We start from the raw sequence: 25,056 nt of genomic DNA on the forward strand, positions 1-25,056 counted from the left end.
TCTTTAAGGAAAAGTGTCACAGGAAAAGCACAAGAAATGCTACAATCTCCACCCACTGTCATATAAGAACGGCTGCCTACACACACCACACACACTGCATCCTGAAACCCACCCTCCTTTATAAACCCAGTGCATTAGGTGATGGAAATTCAGGATATGCAACCGCAGTACCTCCTAAGTCATCTCTAGAAAGGCTAACACACGGCATTTTTGTGACCTCTGCCCACTTGATCATGCTTCCCTCTTATATCCTGTGAGTGGGCTGTCTAATCGAGTCAGTGCTTCCCACAGCTCTTGCAGACTGCAGCAGCCGCCCTTCTCCTGGAAATAACAAGCCCTGGTCTTTTAAACATTCCATTCTTCTCTAACACCAACAATGTTTCCTGCTCCCCTTCCCTTCCAAACACCAGGTCTTTCAATACCACGCTCCCAACTCCTGACACCTTTCTTTAGCTATTTAGTGCTTTTAAAACTGTATGCTTGGGGTCTCAAGTAGTTCTTTACACCTTCTCAGTTCCGAACTGCAGCTATAGAAAACGTATTTTACTTATACCCCTGAAGTTCTCTGATAAAGAATTAATACACTTAACAGTAATAATGATTAGGTAAGTGTGCAATGATGACTGATTAGACTACTGTTAGCCCCTTGCTATATTTATCATTACCTCCCTTGCTTCTCCTTTCCCTCATTTTCAACTCCCTTGTTATTGTACTATTCCTTGTGTTATTTAAATTGTATGTAAAACAATAAAAATAATGGTTTTGTAATATTTTTACGGGGGGGGGGGAAATCAGCAAGGCTTTCCCTGCACTACTGTTTTCAGACTAATACCAGCAGTGTTTCATGGCATCAAATGACTATTGGGATATTCCCAAAGGAATACCAATAAGAAAGAAAACAAATGACACTTCAGCAAGAGGTAACAGTCGGTTTCTCATATGTTAATGGCAGATCCACACAATACATACAGTTAAAACACATTCAATGCACATGAGCTCCTCAAAGAATCCTTGGACTGCATTTCCCCCCTCACAGGGCTATATATCCCAGCACTCTCAATAAACAACACTTCCAAAGATTTGGGGGGGGGGGGATTAACGTGCTTTAAATATGTATTTAATGTGCTTCAAATGTATTGTGTTGATCTGCCCTCAATTCATGCTGGTAAACAGCTACCCATTTTGCAAAGGTTTCAAGTTATAGGTTTTTGTTTTCCCATTTGTAAGAGAGATCAGAGGTATGAGTACGAATCAGTAAAGAAAGCCACTAATATGTCATGTGGCAAAGTCCATTTGATCTATTATGGTTTACCAGTTCTACAATGTAGATGACACACCACTATATTATAATTACAGTATTAAAATTACAGTGCCTAAAACAGCCTGGGCAACAACTCCAGCCACAATGAAAAATAAAACTCAGAAGTAAAGTTTCCCCTACTTCATATTTATATTCCCTCTTCATATTTATATTCCATCCAACAGTGGCATAGCATGGGTTGTCAGCACCCGGGGCAATGCAAGTAATTTGCACCCCCTAACCCATGGATTTGTGCCCCCAACCCGTGGATTTGCGCCCCCTAACCCTAACCCCCAGATGTTGCGCCTGGTGCGGCCGGCCCCCCCTACACCCCCCACACTACGCCACTGCCATCCAACAACTTGTATTACACTGTAAACTCAGTGACTTATCATTCTCTTGTGTTAATGTACCAGGCAGCGAGATATCTATCTACCTATCATCTATCTATCTATCTATCTATCTATCTATCTATCTATCTTACTTTTTAAAAATGATCCCAAGGATAAACATTCCTTTCAAACAAAAACAAAAAGCCTAGTACATCAGAGAGAAACAGGTTCTACCCCAGTGTGTTCCCTGCTGAGCTAGTTTTCTACCTCCATGAAGTATTTTATTTAAACAAAGCTTTCAAAAATGTGCTTTCCCAACCTATAGTGGGAATCTGAAGTGATTCAATGAATTAAGGACTACCACATTTTGCTGCCTATGCCGACTTGCTCAAAGTGAATTTTAATAGACTCTAGGAAGACAGAATGTTGGGGTTGGTGAGTTTATAACAGAACTGAAATTTGAACCTGATTGGCCTTGTTGGCGTGTTGCTAGCGTTCAGCCTCAGTTCCTATTCTACAAAAGAGACACCACAATGCTTCGCCTCACTGTGTTAACTTAAGGGGTAAGCATCACATTCAGCACTTGAAGACCACACAGAGATGCTATTGACATCCTATAGTCAGCTTGGCCTTTTGCAGCTATCAGGGTAAGAAGTTTTCATTCTAACAGATGGATAGATGAATAGATTCTCGGAAGTCTCTCAGCCTCACTCACCTCACAGAGTGTTTGTTGTGGGGGAGGAAGGGAAAGGAGAATGTTGGCCGCTTTGAGACTCCTTCGGGTAGTGATAAAGTGGGATATCAAATCCAAACTCTTCTTCTTCAACATCTGGAGGGGAGCAGGTTCCCAATTCCAAGGCTAAAATATAGTCTCAGTGAAATCACGCTTAGGCGTCAGTCAAAAATATTCCTCTTCTCCCAAGGCCTTTGGCTAGTTACTTTGTTACGTATTTTTGTGTTTCTATATTGTGAACCGCCCTTTATTCCTCAGAGAGAGGGTGTCATAGAAATTTAATAAATAAATATATGTGTGCTTATGCTCCCAATTGGGGCACAGAACCTGCTTTCCAGGTCATGTGGCCAGCATGACTAAACCGCTTCTGGTGCAATGAGACACTGTGACAGAAGCCAGAGCACACTGTTCCCAATAACTCAACACATTATATATATAATCTTACATGCATCATACACACACACACACACACACACACACACACCAAGTATATATATGATGCATGTAAGATTAGGCCGTATTGCACTTTAAGGAATGCTGTTATGTAACACTGTTTTAAAGCATTTTAACCACTGTAACCTGTGCCAAATAGCAGACTGCTTCAGTTTGTGTTATAAATAAGGGCACTCTATAGAAAACCTTTCTTGTCTGGAGTAATCCAGCGGCAACAATCCAGAGGAAGGAACAGTAAATTAAACCTCTCTCCACATTCCTATACACATACATTCAGATTATGTAACTGATGGGCAGATTGTGTGTTACAATATGATGCCTGTTGTGGCAGGAACCAGACTTTTGATTCTGAATACCTGGTTGTCACAGGCAATGATTTAATGCAAGAAAACATCACTAGTTCACTAGCTTGTCTGAGAGTCTAGTATAATATATGGCAGGCTCTGCCCTGTGATTTTCTTGGGGTTCTTTTGTTAGTTTGGCTATTCTTTGGCTATTAATTGCACAAATATTTTGCATCTTAGGTAACCATATTTCCTTTCTTCATATGGAGCTTGGAATCATTCCTGAAAAGGTGGTAATAAACATCAGCTTGCAACTATTCAGGATGTTATACATGCATACTATTCCTGTACGTTCCCCAAGAGCTTTTTAAACAGAAGGAAGAAGTCTCCAACATCAGTAAGTAAAGACACACATTAGTTGTTCCCTTGGCTCATGATTTGCTACCAAAGAATGTATAAGCACTTCCCACATCAACTCCAGAAGGCACAGAAACACACAATCAAATCCTAAGGAGATCCTGGAAAGATTAGCATTTCTGAGAGGTGTAGAAAGTTCTAAGCAATGTATGAAATTTTACTCTGCTGTAAGTGAATGCCTTAAAACATCCCATGAAGTCAGGATAGCATGAGAGTCTTACACTTATAACATCTACATCTTAAGACATAGGTGTGTACATTTGTTTTCCAAAAAGAATATGGTAGGAATCCTGAGCAGTTCCTTTTCAACAATCTCTTTCATATTCTACCTTCCAGTTTGCATAGAACTATGTGGCACTTTTCAAGCCCCAAAGCAGCATTAATGGAATCTTAAATGTTTTGTTTATGCTCTTCCTCCCCATATTCTTCGCCTTTTCTACTGTTTACCCCTCTTCTCACTAAAGCTGACTTAAATGCCTGTTTTAAATTCTGTCTTTTTTCACAGTTAAAAGCACACTACTCATGCTTTAAAAATGAACACTTTCACACTTTCAATTAGCATGTATAAATTATGTTATGTACAATGCTTTCGGTTGAAAAAAATGTTTTAAGTGTTTTAAAAGCTTCCCATATAAACAGTAAAACGGCAAATCTTAATCAATGTTTATTAAATACCAAAACCTTACAGTACACCAAGTACACCACTAGATGGCACCACACATAATGCAGCCACATCAAATTATCACTAAATGCATAAATTGGTTTTCTTTTGTATCGAGCAACTCTTACAACATCTGTTTAAAACAGGACATTGCATAGCAGCATGAAAGAGGCAGAACTATTCTGATTTATATAAATATACCAATGTTGAATTCACATGAGTTTATACAGGTTCTTTGGTTAACACAATTTAATTATTTAAATCAATTATTTATATCCACCTGTGCTTTCAAATAACTTGATAAGAAGGTGTCAAACTCAGATTTCTACTCAATTTATCAACACCAAAATATAGTTAACTACTGTACTGCAATCCCCTTTTAAATGACATTTGTATAACTTTCACTCTCATGCTTGAATATTCACCAGTAGTATTTAAAAAAAAAAAAAAATCCCCTACCAGGCTTTGCTGGAACTGCAAAGCAGCTTAACCTAAACAGCATATATTTAATTTTACTAGTCACTACACCATTACTTTCTAACCTTTGGTACAAAATTGTGAATATAAGCAATATATTTAGTGTAACTATAAATTACTCCCCAAACCTCCTTATATATTGTATCATTCCTATAGAAACAGAACCTCAGAGATTAAAGTGTGTGCACACATTTGTATAGATTCTGAAGGTAAAACATTGTTGCTGCAACAAGTTTGTTAGCCAAGTAGAAAAGGCTTAATCATCTCCTATCATTGTTAGATTTCTGTCCCCCTCTCACCTATTACTAGCACATAAACATGAAATTTCCTGTTTATACTTGTGCTATAACTGAATAAATCCTGCAGATATCCCTGATATGCACCAACCTGCCAGGAATTTTCCCTAAAAAGGCATAAAGTGAGGCGGGGAGGGGGCAAACAGAGAGAAACTTACTGTGTTTGACAGAAGACCAATTTTTGCTCTCTTACATAAAATCAACCACCTGAACTTTACTTGCTCCCAAACATGTGCTATGGTTTCAAAATTTATAACATTTCCCCCCAAATCCTCAAACACTTTTTCAAAAGGCCTTAATCACTGCTTTGAGGTAGCAGAACCTCTTAATTAGGGAAGCAATCGTGGTTTACACGGATGCACACATAAACACACACATGCTTTTCATTCCCTTCCTTGGTATTTAATATAGATAAAACAAGGCACAATACATTGGGAAGTTCCAAATGAACTGAAGCTGTGTAACAGCATCTATTTTTAAATTATACCTTTAGCATGCACTTACCCAGTGTCCATCTTTGTGGGTGCTAGTCTTTGTCATTGCCACCAGCAGATGGTGACCTAAAAGATAGTACGGGCAATATATTCCCATAGGTAGCAACATGTTCTATGTATTGCATATGGGGGGGAGTCAAACATTCTTCCAGTCCCAGAGCCCTATAAACAGCAACTTGTTTCCTCTTCCTTCTCTTCAACTACAGAAGCAGAAGATAACCCTGTCCCTCAAAGCTGAGCGACACTTTCTGATTCCTCTGATGAACTATTCCTTAGGCAAAACACCCAACATAATCAATGGGTCCATGGAGATAATTTAGAGGAAATCACAGCTACCATTCAAATTGAACCACCACTTGAAAATGACATGTACCATATGAAATACTTGGGTATTCTAACTAGTTTGCATCTAGTTTCCCAGTGCAGAATACCCACACCTTACAATTCAACATACTTTGAACATTGATTACTAAAACATGAATCATGTAGACATACCTTAGAATAGGTCAGGCTCAGATGAACTTGTAAAATACATAACCTCCAGTAGCAAAACCTGTAACCTCAAGTTGCACATCCCTTTTTTCACTTCCTATGCCACACTGGACTACATGACAGTGGCTCCCCAAGCTTTTACTGTGGAAATCCACAAACAGAATGTAATCTTTGTTGAGGGCCAATCCTCTGTCCTGGTCCCACCCTCTGACTCAGATGGTGTTCTTTGTCTCCAGCATCCACTGCTGGAAGTCTGGTGATTGACTCATGAGAGGATGTTGACTTACCATTTGGGAAATCACCACCACATCATTAAAACAGCTACAACCATTTCTTGATAGAGGCAGACAACTTCCCTGAAACACGCCTCACTTTCCCCTTCAAACAGCTTTCTTCCTATGACAGGTGACTATATGGAACAAGACCTTGGGAAAACGTGGAGGGGGGCATAGGCCCCTGCACTGATCTTTGCAGCCACCATAACAATCAATTTTAAAAGGCATGAAGTATCACGTGACTACAGTGTGCAGTAGAATCAATATATCAAATGCCTCAGCAGTTCTTACACAGATTAGGCTAGGAAACCTCGTTTCTGGGCACTGAATGTAGCCCTCCAAGCCTCTTCCTCTGCCCTTGTTCAGCAGCCTCATTAAGTGTGGCTGGAATGTGTATTTCCACTCTGATAATAATGATGCTTGCTTGTCTGGAGAGGATAGAGAGGGGGGATGTACAAACTAGCCTACTGAATGAAGGCAAAATTTGTGTTTGTTCCTCCATCCACTTTTTCATTTCACTCCACACACTGTTATGTGACCCTTCCAAGGTTGCTCAGAAGAGAATGTGGCCACTAGGATGGAAATGATTCCTTGCCCTCAATATAAATTAAACAAAGCAAGATGGCAAATGAATGAAGTTTAGAAACTAAAACTCAGGCTATCAGAGAACTCCTAATGTTGTCCTTTGTTTTTTTAGGAACACCTTTCAAAATAGGCCAAAATGCATAACACTTTTAAGAAAATAGATTAGATGCCTCTTTATGGTTAGAAAATTCTTGTAGAACATCTGTGTGGAATCTTGCCTTGAGATTGTTCCTCAAAACCCATCTTCTACATTAAGCCTTTGGTGCAATCTTCCAGTACTCAACCCCTACCGAATATAAACTTAATTACACATGGCTGAACTAACTGCACATTCCTATTTACCCTCTTTATTTCTCCCCTCCTTACACTGCCCATGGCAACCATTTTGTGCTGACCCTCATGACACTTTTATCAAAATATGGGTACTTAATCTGGCACCTCACTTGTTTTTGAGGCAGATTCTACAGCAAAAGCGTATTTCATTTTTTCTACCTAAATAATAGCCCTCTGAGGTTCATGAACATAAGGCAAGCTTCATCAACTCCACAGAGTGGAGTTGCAGAAGGGTGAGGAAGAGCTCTGCTGAGTAAATCCAGGGAGTATTCCCTGAAGAATATTCAGCACTGTGCTGCAGCAAGGAAAGTCACTTTGTATGTTCATCTTTTGATGTGACAAAACCAAAGTACAGTGGGCACCTGCATTTATTACTTTATTCTCAAACTTAAAATAAACATAGTAGTCAGAAGATAACCTATCTTTCACCACTCAACTTCTCTTTTAAAAAGGGGTAAAAAACAATTAGAATAAATAAATAGCATTGTTACAAGTTTTTAATTTTCCAGTTTGGAATATTTTCATCCTCAGCATAGGCAACTGGCCCCGAAAACACAATAGATAAAAGCATCTTGCTAAAATGAGTCACAGCTCTGGCTTGGGATTTTTTTTTAAGGTGTCCTATTTCTTTGACTCATACTTTCATTCCTGGGAATTCCCCTTCAAACATTAATTTTTGAAACAGTTGCAGTACGACAAATAATTTTATGACAAACGAAAGAAGCATTCAACACCACCCATGAAAACCTCAAACCTATATTTATAAACAGAACTCTTCCAATAAATCATTTACAAACACGACAGACAAAACAGATTTAGAAAAATCCAAGGTGTTTTCTAGTCTACCAAAACAAGATACAAGTGGAACATGCAACAGTGTTTGAAGAAGATGCTTCATACAGTTGTCACATGGCAACGACTACAGATATAATAATAATAATAATAATAATAATAATAATAATAATAATAATATTTTCTTAAATCACTGATGAAAGTCTTTTATGCAACATACTGTAAAGGAAGGCAATTTCACTTACCTGTGATCTAAGGTATTTTCCTCCCATGAGCTGGATGATATCAGTTGATCACCTGACTGTAGTTTGAGAGAAGGAAGTCAGCTGACCATCTTTTCAGGCTGTCTTAAGCTTTAATACTTCATAGTACTTTGTCATGTGAGTCAGGACAGAACCAGCTGTCACAGCTTGGGGGGGAAGGGGGGGAAATGGGCCCCTCTGTTCCCACCCTCTTCCTCCTCCTTCTCTCTTTCTCCTACCCCGCCCCCATCCTCATTCCCCGATCCATTCTTCCAACTTTTCGCTCGTTCACCGCTTGCATGGCTGGGGTCTCTCTCTCTCTCTTTCTCAGCCGAATTCCACAACATACAAGCATTTCTCTGCATCTTCAGGTTTCTACACACACACCACCACCACCACCACGAAATCAGAGAAAAGGAGAAAAGGCACCACATTCCACAACTCTCAGTCAGCCCTGGCAAGCTATGAGGCATTTTCAGTCACACAGTACAAAATGCATTAGTCAGAGCTGAAAGACCACACACTTTGTACCACTACCATGCGCTCAGAGAGTGGTCTGAGCTAAGCTATGGGGGGGAGGGGGGAGCAGCTTCCTGTGCCCTTGTCATTTTACCTACATTTCCCTGTTTAGGAAAAAGACATTCAGCAGAAAAAGGCAACAGCTGGAGTCCACTGTAAACGCATCTGCTTAATGTTGAGACGTCTCAGCCGCCCTATTCAGATGTCACGTCCTTTACGTAAACACCCCCCCCCCCAACAAGCAGAATGTATTGTTCCGAAGACTGCAAGACATTATCTAAATCAGAACTCCTATCTCCCCGATGTTTCGTACTTTAGGAAGCAGAGGAAACAAAAGTGGAAGTAATGCTACGTGGTTCAGATTTTCCGAAACCACATATATTTTCAGTCCTATTCTTTGCCTTGTTAACTTGTATCCATAACAATATATATATATATATATATATATATATATATATATATATACATATATATGCACATCTAAAAACATTTATGACGTTTTTTGGGATTCCTGAGACAAGTTCTCTCCCCACCCCTTCAGAAACTCTGACCAGAAGAGAGACTTCAGTATAAAGCAGAAAAATGAAAAGAAAATGCAACATTCCTGATCCAAATGATCTAATCGTTCATCCATCTGCTCTCTGCTTTGCCCCCCTCCTCTTGCTTCCCCTTATCTGTTGCCTGAAGGCAAGTTAGCGCTATGCATACCAGTTCAGAAGGAAATCAAATGCCACTTTGAAAATCACACTCTTGGGGAGAAAACCAAGCACATGCAGTTGTCTGTTAGAGAAATACTTGCACACAGCCCAGACTTGGCATCCCCGTTCTGCACGGGGACTGTCCCTAGTGGACTCAGTTACTGTCACTGGCTTTTTAAAAATGAGGAGGAGGAGGAGGAAAGTACCATTTGCACTAGGATTTTTCTTTTCTTTTCTTAAGAAAGCACAGGTTTTTAGGACTGAAAACTTGAAACCAAGCATAAGAAAGAAACTTTTTTTTTCTCATTTCTGCATGCTTACAACAGGTAAGGGTTCTGCAAGCAAATTTTTTAAAAATGAAAAAAGCATATGAGATATGAATATAAATATTTTCCACATTTCTGTATCACATAGTTTCATACACCGGTGTCTTGATAGTGTAAGCACTCACAACTGGCAAAAGACAGAAACTGGTTTTCTTAAATGTACCCTGGAGAAGTAAAGCGATGACAGGGTGAAATACTGTACACGTCTACTTTGAAGTAAGATCTACTAAGTTCAATGGGATTTAGTGCCAGGTAAATGGATATAGGATTGCAGTCTAAAGCTACTCATTTGGCCAATCATAGCAATAACTCTTTGTTTTGCTAATTTATTTTCCTAACAAAGAATCAAGGAGAGGGGGTTAGAATAGTGTTATTCTCCAGCAATCATGAAAAACTAGCGTCTTTATTTACTTCCAAAACCAGTAGTAGCTGCTGCTATGTAGCTTTTTAGGAAAGGAAAGCTATCGCAGAAGCAGCTCTGGTACTGAATAATGTCAGCATTATAATAAAAGCAGCCTGATGAATAATTCATGGAGCAAGGAAGTACCCTAGCATTAAATGGCAATAGATAAAACAGATCTTTCACTCCCCAATTCCGCTAAATATTTAAGTGGAACACTGAAGTCATGCAGACTGAGTACGATGGGAAAACATTTTGGATCATTTTGTATGATGCTAGCATTCTTTGAGTAATATTTGAAAGAATGGGAAGTAAAAGTAGAAGACAGGAACTGCAGTTGCCATGGCCAAGGCCCCATACATGGAATCCCTAACCAGTACAATGCTTTGCTCATCTAAACTGAAATAGGAAGAATGCACCCAATATAAAACAGCTATTAGGCTACATAATAGATATACAGACATAGGACTCATCCTGTGACAGACTGAGATGCCAACTGTGTTCCATTTCTACTCCGGAAGCACCATTATAGGAGCTAAAAAATATCATTCACAACATCAGGGATCAACTCATTCATCTCTTCACCTTTCAATGTTATAAATGCCTACAGTTATCTTCCCAGATCTATGGCCTAAGGTTAGTCTTCAATCTTAAATTTGAGAGCTTTAGTAGCTGTGTTGACCAACACTACCTGAAGAGGAATGTGAAACCCATTCAGCTTCCAAGTATCTGCTGCTGGGCTAGAGACAATTGAGAATAAACTGTAAAAACCACCCAAGCTCTATAGATCAAATAAATTCTTAAGAGCAGATGGCAGAGAAGCAAAGTACTACTACTTCTCTTTAATACAGAAAATGCAGGGTATTTGCCTCCCTTAGACAAATGTTTCTTGTCAAAGTGTGCATGGTCTAATGTGACCTAAATATTGAATAGCAATATGTCAGATAATAATAAAAACTCCAGACATTTTTTGGGGAGTGAGGAGTCAACAACTTCCACATGAGAGATCCCCAACTTCCTATAATTTCTTTGGAATGATAATTGTTCAGCACCTTCTTTAAGAGCAAACCATATTGGCTCAGTTGAGCTCTGTCTACGTTCTTTATTTAAAAGTAGTGTGAATTTTCACACTACTAACTACCAGTACCTGTCAGGATTTCATCTGATTGTGACACCAGTGTAAATCAGACTTGCACTATTATATCCCATCTACCTTTCAGCTTTTAGAACTGCATTTTTCAAGTTGTTCAGGTTCAGGTGACACCATTTCTATTTGTTTTGCCCGCCAGAGGTTAACACCGGATGAACCGAAACCCTCCTTCCACTAAAATGTTACTGGGCTTTTTAAACACTTGCTTTTGCTTTCTTAGAATACCTTGATTGATTACAATAACTCCCTGTTCTGAATTTCATCTAAACAAAAATTCTAGGTGAGTCACTTCTGCCCAAAGTATGACATGAGCCTAACAACACTCTCCCTACCTGTGCTCCCCAGTACAGTGGTACCTCAGGTTAAGAACTTTGCTTCAGGATGAGAACAGAAATCACGCAGTAGTGGCACGGCAGCAGCGGGAGGCCCCATTAGCTAAAGTGGTACCTCAGGTTAAGAACAGTTTCAGGTTAAGAACAGACCTCCAGAACGAATTAAGTTCTTAACCCGAGTTACCACTGTAATTGGTATTCATAGGCCTCTGGTCCTGGAGATAATATAGCCATCCTAGGTAGTAACCATTCACTGTGTAATTCCACATAAATTTGTCTAACCGCCTTATAAAGCCATCCTAGTGGAGGCTATCACTTCATCTTTTTTGTAATAATAATAAATATAAATAAAAATGTGCACCCCTCCCCAAGACCAGTCCATTGTAACTATCCAACCTCCCAAAATTTCCACGCCTCTTGCGATGGTTTGACCCCTTTCTGTTTTGACAGTACTGTACAAATTCTACAAACACCTTCCATATCTTCTCAAAATCATTTCTCCTGCATATTCCCCACCTTATTATAGCACATGTTAATTTATCATTAATAACTATATCCCACACCTCTTTATACCACTCTTCCATTTTATATTCACCTTGTCCCTCCCACTTCCTAGCTATAATAACTTACGCAGCTGTCAATAAATTTGTGATCAAGTCCTTCATAGCCTTACATCATTACATCTTAAGGACAATGTTACCTCAATACCAGAAACCAAATGTAAGTACCCAACAGGTAGGCAAGGGCAAAAGTTGGCAACCTCCTAGATGCTGCATTAGTGTGAGAAGCACAGAATTAGTTACTCTGAAAGCCACTGCCTTCCTCTCTTATCTCGAGAGGGATAGCCCCTGAGCAGTCTCCGATAGACAAAACTCATCATACAAGTAATGTTCGTAGTTTTTAATGACAATAATTTTAATAATAACAACAAAGAAATTTTGTTGATCGTGGTTCACAAATATGATCATAGTTCTTGGAAACAGAATGCACTCCTATTTTTCAATTAAAATTAGAAAACCTTTTGACATTGTTTTTGTGTAACAAGTAAAAGCAAACATGCTGCTGCCAAGAGTTATGCTCTAACTGTCAGGTTCCCCAGATGCATATTTAACTTTCACACTTTATACCAGTGATTTCCACACCAATCATGCAACATTTCCTACAGCACTCATAATGTATACTACTGCCCTTAGTCATCATTGGTTTCTGCAAAATCCACCACTAGGTATTTTTCAATGATCCTTGCTGTGTTATCACTCTCTCCTTCAAAAGAAGGTATTTTGTAACCATAGCAATATTTCCCCACCCTAATATTATTTCCCACAGCTTGTGCTAGATTTCTGCACTTAGCAACCACAGCAGCTCTTATTCGAAACTGCTAATATCTCCAACATTTGGAAGCTCTTTAACAAAATAATTCTTATCTATAAACACTGCATTCCCAGCTTTATGCTTTCAAACAAATCTAATAAGCAACCTATATAGAGAATGAATTCAGCATTTATATTATAAAATGTGATGTTTCAAAAAATATGTTATACCTGTTTTTATCTTTTTCATATCCACGTGGCTTCCTACAAGACTCTACCCATATTTTGTTAAAGGTGATGGATTCCGAATACTGAAATTTGTAGGTCAATACATTATCATTACACTTATTTTAGAGGCTCCAAAAGTTTACAGTGCATTTAATGTAATTTCCTCTCTCACTCTTGCCTTGTTCCAGGATTCCAAGAACTTAGAATTTCAAGTTCAGTCTAACCCAGCACCACAAATGGAATAAATATTTTTAGTAGCCCAGATTTTCCAGCACCATCATGCCCTGAGAACTATCAACACTTTTCACCGCCAGATAGTTCACTGTTTTCAGCTGCAAAACAGCCCACATTCCACAAACCACCTGCTCCTCTGAATTTATCTAACGGCCCCCAAGTCTGTAATGCAAAGTTTCCCTTCTCAAGCAGCATTTCAGCCACAAGGATAAGAGACAAGAGCTCCATATATTTCCCTCTATAAATGGAAAAGAAGGTGGGATAATGCAATATTGACTGCGGAAATGTCCAGTGGGGGAAAAGCTTAAGCACCTTCTTTCCCTTTCGGGCTGGATTTGCAGTTTCTACTGCTGTTGTTCCGTTTAAAAAAAAAGTTGGGAGGCAGACAACATCATCCTTAGACAAGTGATCTGAGAAACTGAAGGACACTTTATCTAGCATACAGAGGAGAAAGTAGGAGATCGCTAGTCCCACTATGCTGTAACACAAAGCATTCTAGAAATCTTTGGGGAGGGGACACCCCGAAGGCAAATATTCTTGCCCCTCTCTCTCCCTGTTCTACAGAGTTTAGTCAAAAATCAGAATCACTAGCCTCTCGTCTAAAATACGACAGTTCAAGCTATTTGTACTACTTAAATCTGCTGTATAAATCCAGCTGCAACCAGGCTTTCTGGGATTGTGCACACATTTTAATAGTTTCCTATAAAATCCATATATAACAGTGACTGTATTATATTATACACTTTAGTCTGTTAGATATCATACACATTATTGAACAAATGCATCCTTGTTATGTATGCTAATACTAAATGCAAGGAATTTATTTAAAAACAGTTTTAGAAGGAAACGTTCCACTCCAGCAAACGCTTTCTGACTGTTCACAAGTCAACATTCATTATTAATTTTTAGGAACCACACCGGCCCTATCTCCAGGTTTATAATGTCAGGATAAAGGTAAGATGCATTAGAGAGGAGAGGAGAAAAGAAAGCGGAAGGTTAGATGCCATATAATCTCAAAAACAAGTTTAGGGAACATTTTCCTTCAGCTACTAGCAACAGCATTCATAAATTCAGCTGAATGCAACGCAGGGGGAAAAATTCACAAACTCTATCCCCCAATGCTCTTAACTAATGTAGAATTTTCCTCAAAAGCTACTCATTTTTTCTTTCATTTTATTAAAGATTTGCAGAAATTGAACTTTACAAACATGTAAGAGCTTTTTATTTGCCTCAGAATGCTAGTGAAATACTTCTTTATTTCCTTTATAAATGTCTCATAATTATCTACAGTTGAACCTCTAAAGTCGCTATTCTGGGGTGGGGAGAAGAGAAATTAGCTGACCCACAAGAAGCAAATTAAAACCTTAGCATGGATGCTAATGAAACATCATTCATGCTCTGTTACAGGAGGGTCTACAAGTTCAAATCAATTTGATTTTTATACTTTCTATTTACATTAGAAGCACATGCTGCTTTATAGAACTTACACTCACCAGAAGCGATGCCTCAATGCCTTCCATATGAGCTGCATCAGGAAGATTTTGGGCATCACATTTTGAGACAAAGATGTGCTCTCCCAAGCCCACATCCCCATCATGCCCGCACTCCTGTCTCAGCAACATCTATGCTGGTTTAGTCATGTACACAGAATAGAAGATGGCAGGATCCCCAAGGACATCCTCTACAGGGAGCTGGCTTCAGGCACTAGGTCAATTTGGTAGACCACCTCTGTGTTACAAAGATGTCTGCAAATGTGGCATGGAGGCTGGCAACATTAACCCAACAGTCTGGGAACCCCTTGCAGACGATCACAGTGCCTGGAGACAGTCAGGTTGTGTTCCCACAGCAGTGACCAGAGGAGGAATGATGAATGATCGCTGGGAGGAGCAGAGAGAGAAGGAACACCATGGTGCACCTGTAGCAGCAAAACCGGATGCCTTCATCTGCCCCAGGTGAAACAAAACATGTCTGTCCCACATCGGTCACTACAGCCACAGCAGTTGCTGTAATTCTCCAATGGTTGACATTACCCCCGAAGGCACACTCTTCCATTAACTCCTGAGACAGACAGATGCCAACATGCAACTACATTGAGTAGTCAGAACTATGAATGGTTTGACTCAGAATAAGGCTGTTCTCATACACTCAATATACCATTTCATAAATTATGTTTTTGCTATCATCAATTTTCTATTATTTTTACACAACAATCAAGCTTACTTTGTGAGTTTTATTGCCAGTTTCCTGTATTACATTTGTCTGTTTCCCATTTTCATTAATTTGTTAATTTCCCAGTTCTATAGTGCTTAATTTAATAAACATTTTAGTCCAGGCATCCATACCAATGTGATATGATCTATCGATTATCATTTTCCAAATTTTCCAAATGCAAAATACTTACAACATCCTGCCTGCATATCCTGAGGAATTGCTTAGGTGGGGAATGAGTTGATCAACAGCTGCCACTTAGGAACCTGATTTCCATATGCTTTGTCCTGCTCATGAGCATAACCAAGCAGATTTTCCATTCCTCTCTGGGGAATTTCAACTGAAGGGCTGATATATGCTTACTTCACTTTGTCCTACATGACTTTAATATGACTAATTTTTTTTCTTTGCAGCTCACTTATTCTTTACTGAAAGGCCTGTACAGAGAAATTCCCTTTTCTCCACCGATGGAATTCATGCAATCGCTTTTTCTTCTAGTTTTTAACAGGCTGTAGTAATTTACATCTGACCTGTAGATATCCAGAACAGATTTCCGCAAACAGCAGTCGAGTTCCTGGAAAGTTCTTTGTAGTTAGAACTGCAGCAGTTTCCTCTGCAGCAGCCATGATCGGCTTTGTGTGATGATAGTATTGCACATGACCTTACAGCTGAAGTCTAGGATTGCTGTCGAAGCCAGACTTTCCTTGTGGGAGGAGAAAAACTAGCCCAAAAAGACAACTAGGCAGAAAAAGCAGGATTTTAAAAACAGAAATATGGGACAAAATGCCTAAAATTCTGCCATTATGTCCTGTCATATAGCCACTTCTCCTAGTGACTTCTTAATTCTTTCGTATTATTTACTCCAGAGTTTTTTTAAAAAGCAGTAAATGAAAACCATAGGTTAAGAGCATTTTAAGCCAAGCTCTTCCCCCTTTTCTTTTTCTATGCTAGCCTTTATGTATGAAGTAGTATTAATATTAGGAAAATCCACCATGAACCTTAGAATCACAGAGTTGGAAGGAGTCCTGTCTAATTCCTTGTTCAATGCAAGATATCCAGAGCTAGAACATATAACAGGTGGTTGTCCATTTTGCATATCCAATTCTATATCAGTCTTGAACTGCAATCCTCATCCTTCGCTAGTTATGCAGCTTATGTGAGGTGAATTAAAAGAGGAGGCAAAATAGGAAGTGAATAGTTCTTCCTTACCAGCCTTGCTAGGCAGTGTGGCGATCATTTCCTCTTCCTTCCTTTGAACATACCTGAGTAATTCCCTTTTCTTGCTCATAACTTCCCTCACCAACCTGAACTTATTCCAGGCTTTAACTTTCCTATGGCTAAAGCTTTCTCCTGAAGCTTTTTTCTTGACACTACCCCTACAAATCTGGGCAAGCTGTCCATCATTCCATTTCTTGTAGATGTCATTTTTCTTTTCAGTTCCAAATTTTAGAAACCCAAATCAGCTAATGTCCCAATATTTAGTATGCCTACTAGTGAGTAAGCTCAACTGGGCTCAGTAGGGCTTACTTCTGAGTAAACGTGCTTTGGCTTGCACATAATATATATTTACATCCATAAGATAGCTTCTGGGAAATATTCAAAGTTGAAGAAAATACATTTTATTATAACAGAACTGGTAAGATTGCAACTAAGTTTCAAAAATTATTTGCCATGCTGCATGGGATGGTGCTGAGAAATTTCATCAACTGATTAGCTTATGTGTAATGTGTAGAAAGCTTGCAGGATTTGATTATTTTAAAATGTAGAAAGAAGACTATAGTTCTACTTATTAAGACATTTGAATGCACTATACACGTTTGATATAAAATTTTAATATAAACAACACACCAGCCTGATTTTTCCATCTTTTTATGCTCATAAAATCATTTATACAAGTCAAAAGGTTGCAGAGAACTTCAGTTTCATTGCTCACTTAACAAAAGTGGGGAAATTAAAAGGTGTTTTTTAGAACTGAGCAAAGGAAAAATACAGAATCATAAGCTAAACATATCCCCCTCCTTCATATTACATGAAATCATTTGCATTGATTCTATATTTAGAGAATTTTATGTAAAATGTTAATATGATCATAGATACATGATCATATATACAAAAAAATCCCTTCACATTCCCATCAAGAAACAAGTTCTCATTTCAGATTGCAAAGATTACCAGTAGCCTGTGGTTGGGTAGGTAAAATCCCCATGGTAAATTACTTCATGTAATCATTACTATGTGAGCCAAAATCTGTAAAAATGTAAGAAAGAAAGAAAGAAAGAAAGAAAGAAAGAAAGAAAGAAAGAAAGAAAGAAAGAAAGAAAGTCATTTCAGGAAGATGCAGAAATCCCCACACATGCGACAATAGAATTTATTACACATATTTAGTTTAGTGAAATTCCACACATCAGTCTAGAGGTTCCAAACACTTGGTTTTGGAGGAGCAGGGGAAAAACAAATCACCTTATTAAAATGGGCCTTTACCACTGATGAAAATGTAATGTAGACGTTTTAAAATGTTGCAGATATAGTTATGGAGAATAATTAACTTACAACTTGAAAGTTACAAGTTAAAACACAACCTGTAAAATGTAATTCCTGGAACAGACAGAGAGGTGGTGGGTGGAACTGTTTAAAGAACATCAGAAATTGTTTTGCATTTAGGACTTTTTTACACAAGGTTAAAATTCCCTTTGAACCTCTCTTATGCTATTTATGCATCTGATCATGATTCACACAGATGAAGTAGTGGAGGGGAAGCATTTGTAGTGTGGGTGAGCATTCTGGTCAACTTACATCTTTGCAACAAAAATGGGAACCCCCCCCCCACCAAAGGGCACTGGAAGTAGGAGCAAAAAAAACAATGGCCAAAAGAGATGTTTTTATCGCAATGTGTTTTGGACCCAACTGGTCCTTCTTCAGGGAAACTGAGAGTAATGATTAGGGTGTTGGGAGTAGTTCAAATCCCCACTCAGGCATGAAGCGCACTGCACCCGGTGAGCAACTTTGGGCCAGCCATGCTCTCTCAGGCTAATCTACCTTACAGGGTTGTTGTGGGGATTAAAAGAGGAGCAAAGAACCACACACATCACATTGAGCCCCATGAAGGAAAATGTGGTACATAATTGTACTTTTTTCAAAAAAGTAAGCATGTAGATGTGCTGTCGCTTCTTTTCTTATGATTGGCTCTGAAACTTCCTGAGAATTTTCATTGGTCACTAGGCTGTTGAGGCAACAAAGGAGGCAATAACGGAACCCAGAACCCATTCCTCTCCTGCCCAAACTTAAAAGGGGATGTTAAAGCAGTTATACTGCTTCTCTCGCTTCACAGCAGGCCCCTTTGCAGAAAAAAAAAATATCTAGGCTAAGAATGGTTAGCTGGGGAATTAGCTGTTCACAGATCAAGAATCCTTTTACGGATACACGAGCTAACTCTTTTCTTCTCACAAATACACAGCCTTCAAAACCTATTAACTACTGTATTTTATTCTACAAATTCCAGGTTACCAGTTTTCAAACAAAGCCCCATTTCAACTGGTAAGTCTCTCACTAACTATCCTTACTGCTTATCTACACACTGGATTTCCCCTTTGATACTATTAGTCAATTGTGAGATGTTAAAATATGAATTACTGGAAACAAGTGTTGGTGTAGCTGGGTCTCGAACTCACCTAATATGTTTTCTGGTAAATAAAGTTTGAAGGATGCAAGATTATCATTGTTGTTGTTGTTTAGTTGTGTCCGACTCTTTGTTTTTTGACTCTTTTGGTCAAACTCATGTTAGTAAGATTATCATAAGGAATATTAAAATCTAGAAATGTGACAAGTAGTAAGAAATACTAGTTCTTTTCACAAAGACAATTGCCAGTGTTTTTAACCATAAAGTGCTGCATTGTGAAAATAATGAAGAAAGCATGTGTGTCTTGTTTTTTCCACTCCCCTTGTACAAATGGAATTACCAATGTATATGCCTCCCAAGGTGCAAAGCTCTCCCACCTTCCATTCCTGTTGTGATGAATGTAGCTGACCAGTGTCTCATTCAGCAGTCAGCTGGTTTCCAAGGGGGTTCAGTATGCCCAGGAAGGGCTTAGCCAAGCAGAGCAATGGGCCATAGCAAAGTGGATTATGCTTTTCATGTAATTCTGCAGTTTAGAAGTTACATAGCTGCGCACTTCAAAAATGAAGCACAATATTTGTAAGATTTCAGTACTTTTTTGTATTCTAAAACAAGTTACATTGTCCATGGGGGTCTGTAATAAATAATAATAATACAAAATACAAAATCAGAAGTACCAGCTAACAGAGTGGGACACAGATTCAGTTAGTTTTGGAATAAAAAGGTAAGCTACACGTTCTGTGTCCTTTACAACCCAAAGGAATTAGTGAAGTTTAATAACTGATGAGAGTGAAAAATTATATTCTGACAGTTTCTTTTCCAGAATGCCTTTAATAGGAGAGGCTACACCTCATGTAACATTCACTAAGGAGGAGAACACATATGAGCTGACATACTGTTCTTTATTAGCAAGCTTCCATTTCAGTCAAATGGAGCCAGTGATCAAGAGTGAAAATTGGGAAGAATGTAAACACAAGTTTTTAATCTGATGTTTACTTTGCTATGCTTCTACACAGAGTGTAGTTTTATCTAAGCCTTGGGTCATGTTGGTGGAACCCTGGTAAACCCTTTCATGGCTTCCCACAGTGTAACACATCATTAGTCCCTTGAAGCTAAGGGTCTCATAAGAAAAATAATTTTGAATAATTTTGGTTCTGCTGTCTTTTTCCCCCTCTCCCACTGACTCTATCTTCATATCCTCTCTGCAGTATGGACAGAAAACAGTCTTCCAAGTCTTGAATCTTAAACAAAGGGTATTATGATAGAGCAATGATCACAAGAAAAAGTAAATTACAGTTCAAAACATATTTGCTGCTTATCCCGTACACAGTTTAGCCTGTTGTTTTAAATCCGCAGGAATAACACTTTGCCAATTACTGAGCATTTATGTTAATCTGATTACTCCCCTCATGAACAACCTTATGCTTCTGTTTAAAGAATTTCTTACTCTTGAATTTAGAGAATTTGTTCAAAGTATCATAATCATATTGTAATTTCTAGCTTCCCTAATGTTTAACATCCCTCCTGGCTCTTTACCTGGCACATTTTTTAACAATCTGCCAAGATGCTAATTAAATTAACAAAGAGAAATGAACCAAAGGGAGAAGTTTCTGAGACAATCCAAGTCATTAAAGTTTCACTCCGAAGCTTGATTCCTTCCCCTCCTTTTCTTTCAATGGTTGTTTTGCTTTAAGACAATGTGGTCAAAGAAGTGTGAATGTGTGATGTGTGTAATGGCAATGGAGCCAGTGGAAGTTTCCATTGCCTTTGCAGCATTTGCATAACTTGGTACATAAGCACACACAGCAGAATTTAGGATTCTTGGAAGCTACTGGGGGAAAACAGAGATCCAGAAGTGCAAAAACAGGAATCCAGCCATGAGCTCCAACAACTTAGATAGTCTTGCTGGCAAACACTTTAATGCGAGGGAAGCTCAGGGAAGGAATAGCTGTTCTTACCATAAGCATCATATGAAGTGGTCTCTGAGCAGGTTGCGTAGCTGCCCCTGCAACTTGGAGACAGAAAACGCCAAAACCTCAACTTAATTTGTTCTTGCTGTTGAGGTTCAGTCCCACTTCGTGGAACAGCATAAAGCAGTGATGCCCAACCTGTGGGCAATGGCATCCCTTATCTCCTAGGGCCCTCATAAAATGCTATGAATATTTGTCTGAATCCTTTTTCAAGGCTAACCTTCCACTTGCCCCCTTTTGAAAGATCCCACCAAGTGCATGTCATTTGACTGGTCTTTCCCTTATCTGAAGCAGCATCTTAACTACAAGAGCAGGGTCTTTTGATGAGTGTTTAATCTTTAGATGGGGATACGGGTGGCGCTGTGGTCTAAACCACTGAGCCTAGGGCTTGCTGATCGGAAGGTCGGTGGTACGAATCTGGGTGAGCTCCCATTGCTCAGTCCCAGCTCCTGCCAACCTAGCAGTTCAAAAGCACGTCAAAGTGCAAGTAGATAAATAGGTACCGCTTGAGCGGGAAGGTAAATGGTGTTTCCATGTGCGGCTCTGGTTTCACGAGAAGTGGCTTAGTCATGCTGACCACATGACTCGGAAAAACTGTCTGCGGACAAACGTTGGCTCCCTCGGCCAGTAAAGCGAGATGAGCACTGCAACCCAAGTCGTTCGCGACTGGACCTAAGAATCAGGGGTTCTTTACCTTTACCATTAATCTTTAGATATAAACTTGTCTTAGTTCCATATATAATTGGCAGAAGGAACGTCACTGCTCTGAGCCTGCTCAGTGGAGTCCTTCGTATGTTGCATTAGAAAGATGCCTATATTATTCACCTGAAATTATTCATGAGTGTGCCCCATTTACTTCAATGAGTCTTATGCAAGAGTAAAAAAAATACTAGCCCAAGTAAGCATCTTACAGTGCAATTCTGGACATGTTTCCTTCAGAGTTGAATTGCTAAACATTTTATTCTACAAAGGGGGGGGGGTGGTTCTAGTTGCTTGGCACTTCACTAAATATTGACTTTTACAAGCCAAGAGACATCAAGGCTGTTAATTTTGAGGTGTTACTCCTAAACTACCTCACAAGATATGAAACGGAGGATTGTGAAAGCATATATACTGCCCACCTTCTCTTTATTTTGGATACTGCCAAAGTAACTGAGGAAGAGTACCTGATTAGCGTGGGACTTTTGCCACATTTTAATTACACTTCAGACTTTTGATGTATGAACAAATACAAAGATTAAAGCTGAATACGAAGATGGAAGTGGAAAGGAATCATTAAAGGATCAGATAATAGAGTCTTTAAAAGATATAGACATGGTTTTCTTTAATCCATTGGGTAAAATACAACTTTCAAAGTAACAAGCTGTTTATCTACTGTTACACATCCAATAGCCTAATTTTGCTGCAACATGCCATACATGTATGTGTCATACATTCCATTTCATACTCAGCAATCACATCTTTCAAAACCCATGTGCAGAAGAACACTATAAACAGCTTATATGTATATAAACTGACGTTTTTCTCTAAGACTACAGATAAATGGAAACCAGGGAAAGAGAAAGATCTCATTCACATCTATAGATGCATGCATTTTGCATAAACAAAAACTGCAAATTTAAACACATGCAGATAAAATTGCCTCAGGGGACAGATCCCATTTGTAGAATGCCAGTTGCCCCATTTTATGAAATATTCCATATGCCATAATACACCTCACAACCTTAATTGTCCCAGTTTAAGAAAGTACTTACAAGTTTCATAAAAAGGTATTCCTTCACTCACAGCAGGATAAGCACCTGCATACATATTTGTCTTCACTGCTTGACAACATTCTGCAACTCTCATTAATTACTGCATGTAGTTCTAGGTTGACATTTGATTATCAAATCACCTTGGCCAATTACTCAATTAAATATCAACTGTTGATAGACAAATGGACACACACACACACAAATCAGTTAGTGTCTTTGTTACCCATTGTTTTTCTTACATGCCACCCCCTCCCCTTTATGTATTTTTATAGTTTGTATATACAGTATTTATATGATCATATTCTAGATCTGGGATTTCTGCTGAAATTTATGGATTTTATGCAACCTGCGTAATCTCACAACTTCTCCTTAACTGAAAAGGCAATTCTCTTCAAAAACAAAAACAAAAAAACCTCTGTGACAGTTCATTAGTAAGATTCCCAAGTATTTCCCCCTCCCCCCAAATCCTTAAGAGGACATAGCATTTCCTTTATTTCTGTATGGGGGGAAAATCACACCACAATGTATTTCTCTAATTTATTAACAGTTGTATGCTGTCCAATAACCTAAAATTCTCTGGAAGGTTTACAATAATAAACACAAAAACAACACAAATGCAAAATAGAACATATAAAAATAAAATCAAAAGCAAGATAAATGCAGCTAGAAGACGCATAATAACCTCCAAGGTTAAAACACAAATTTTAAAACTGAGAGGACCAGACTAATACATGTTATTAGAAAGGTCTTGTTGAACAGAAAAGACTTGCTTTTGGATATATAAGCAAGTTATATTATACTGTTCCCCATATTTAAAAAAAAGCCTCAGAAGATGGTCTCAGGGTCCGGGTAGGTTCATATGGAAAGAGGCAGTCCTTGAGGTATTGCTGTCCTGAGCCGTGTTGCTGAGCCGTATTGAACCAAAATTGCTCTTTTGAAGGTAAACCTATTCAGATGCAGAGGCTGGTTTTTGTAATCTTTTGTAATATGGTGCCCTGTGCTAGAGCAAAATTTGGCATGCCCAAATGGATCTTGTCAATTATGGATCTTCTCAGTTTTGCACCCCCTCAGCAAGGTTCCCTGCGGGGGAGGAAGTGCCCACTCCACCCTAAATCCAGCGCTGTCCGGTGTTCTCTGTCTGCACATGTTTACAACTGCATGAGGGAGAGCAGGGGAAGGGGTGCTGGTAAGTCCTGCTCTCTTGAACCCTTCCCCTTGTTTGCAGGTTGCCAGACATGCCACTAATGCTGCGTCTATTTTCCTTGACACACTCAACTTCCCATTCATAATTCATAAGTTACCAGCCAACACACTACCAAGTATACTGGGTATGGCTACTTAACTAGGTTAACCAAGTACAAACCATCATGTGAATGAGATAAAGGCATGCTCAAAACTCTTCTTCTGTATCCAGTGCCTTACTTAAGTGCCTTATATGCTACCAACAGCCAATTTCAGTATATACACTATATATCTATATATCAAAAACCTACTCCCAATGCTCTGTGACCAGAGAAAAATGAAGCAGAAGGGTCTATGATTCTCTTATCTAATATTCCTTCTGGCTTCCAGCCCTTTTACTAAATTTTAAAAGGCAACATTTTCTTGCCAAATTCCTTTTCTCCCAACATGACTTCCAGCAACAGCATTTTACCAGCTAGCCACTAGCTGTGGGAACATTGCATGAATGCCACAACTCACCACAAACAATGCCAAAGACGGAGACAGAGTACTGTTTTCTGGAATGATGCCAAGTAGAAAACTTTCATAGGCATGTACATGCCTGATCTAATGCAGGAAACCAAAGAAAAAGATACTGGAATCAAATGGGACTGATTTTAGATCAAAGCAAGCAGGGATCACCTGTTTAAGGAGACACCAGTTTGGGATTTAAATAGGCCACACATTTACCAGAGTTCTTAAACACAGGAAACGTTTAACTCAAGACCATCCTAGCAGAAAAAAAGCTGTATGATGCAAAGTCCACTCACCCAATCTCCTGGCACAACCAAGTTCCCAACAAATACAAAAACGAACAGAAGGGAATCCTTAACAAAAATCATTTAACAGCCATCAGCAGCAAGGTGCTGCTGAGAGCTTGCTGCTGAGAGCTGCCTACTTCACCAGCTAGCAAGTTCCTTCAACCCT

At 39.0% G+C, this 25,056-nt stretch overlaps 1 long non-coding RNA gene across 1 annotated transcript; it reads left to right on the plus strand.

Annotated features, from left to right (window-relative positions):
- The first annotated feature begins 781 nt into the window (after positions 1-781).
- Positions 782-23,286, plus strand: LOC310842641. The gene is made up of 3 exons (XR_014563285.1): positions 782-920; positions 19,071-19,105; positions 20,393-23,286. It is a non-coding gene; the product is annotated as an uncharacterized lncRNA (long non-coding RNA).
- The last annotated feature ends 1,770 nt before the right edge of the window (positions 23,287-25,056 follow it).

This window comes from Podarcis gaigeae (assembly GCF_964106915.1).
Source record: "Podarcis gaigeae genome assembly, chromosome: 4".
In the NCBI taxonomy this organism is placed as follows: Eukaryota; Metazoa; Chordata; class Lepidosauria; order Squamata; family Lacertidae; genus Podarcis; species Podarcis gaigeae.